Raw genomic sequence first — 1,629 nt, forward strand, 5'->3', positions numbered from 1 at the left:
AAGGTGTATGATGGAACTGAACAAATTAGGCTCCATTGCATTCTTCGCTCCTGAGCTTGCTTCGGAGACGGGATGCAATTCCGTATCAGTGGCACCAATTTTTTCAGGTTCCGAGCTTGGGGAACCATCATTACTCTCCAGGCTGGCACACACTTCTGCGCTTTGTTCTACCGGAGGTGGTATTGGATTGGCATAAAAATGATTTTCTTTAGGAGTTACGTTATACGACTCTGTTGCCATTGGCGCCACTGAAGTACTTGATGTATCCTCTGTCTTTCGAAATGGAGCAAATTTGACCGCATCGTTTCTACAGAACAATCGACCTCCGAAAGTAAATAAATCGACTCACTTTTTTTTCTTGTGCAGTTTAGTCGAAAGTACTTCTTTTAATGACCGATGGGCCTTGGCTTCACCTTTATTACTATTTGAGTTGGAAAAATCGACGTTTAAATTTACCCTTTTGAGGCGTCCTTCTTTTTGTCTTCTCCTCGGAGTTTCCGCATTCCTTCTCACCACGCGTTATCGAAGCTGAATATGCAGTTAGAGCAGGATATTTATATACTAATGTAAGGGGGGCGTTGCTCCGCCAGAACCACTCCACCAATCATTCGAACACTCATGAATGCCATCTACTAACGTCAGTCCTTCAGACATTGATCTGATTCCTTCATTTGCCACAAGTAGTTTAAGTGACCTGCACTCTCTTCACCATGATATGCACACCATGGCAGAGTCGCGGCAATTTCGTAAGGGCTCAACTAGTGTTTGAATTAACCAAATCACTTTCTGACATGTCTGCACGACTGGTTTGCATTCGGGCATTACCAATTCGCGCATCCCCTTATTCCAGCGAGTTTGACTACTTCCTCGGCACTTTGTTTTCATAACCCCGTTTTTTGCCTGTTTTTGCGTATATCCTTGATATCCTCCTGACATCTGTTAGTGTTGATGCAACGCCCCGAGTCCTCTATGAAGTGAGGATGCACTACATACTAACGCTGAGGAAAGCTGGGAGGCTACCAGCATGAGCCGAAAGCCGTGTCATTGAGCAGAAATACGACCTGCGGTAAAGGACTTAATAGTTCTTGCAGTTTAAACACACACTTTCCCTTCCTCCTCCGATTTCAGACTGGTTAGGGGAGACATCACATACATTGTTAGAATGTAGGGTTTTGAGATTGATCGGAGTGTCTCCACCGTGAAGATCAATAGCGCCACTTTAGGCCACGAAGTTGATCCAAACTGTCTACTTACAACACCCAAAACGCGTGTTTAGACAAACACGCTAACTGCAATTTGCTAACACGTAGCCTTCGAGGTGTACTCAAAAGAATAATGTGAGAAGTGAATTTTCCTAGATACTGGGATCAAATCAAGTAGACTTCGTAAGTAGGTCCTGCAAAACACAATTTTTAGGACATGGTAAAACATTCCTGTCAAAACATCTAACTACGTATTACTTCAAGGGCATACTTTATTCAGTTAGTAAGTGGTGTATGAACATTAAAGATGTGTAATGAATCAAACTAAGAACGGAAACCAGTTGGTAGGTGAAATTTTCTTTGAAGGGAAAATTGCTGAGATACTCGATTGGAAACAAATTAAAAAATAAATGGATTGGTATTTTAC

The sequence above is a fragment of the Echinococcus granulosus genome, assembly GCF_000524195.1.
Source record: "Echinococcus granulosus chromosome Unknown EG_S00015, whole genome shotgun sequence".
Classification (NCBI taxonomy): Eukaryota; Metazoa; Platyhelminthes; class Cestoda; order Cyclophyllidea; family Taeniidae; genus Echinococcus; species Echinococcus granulosus.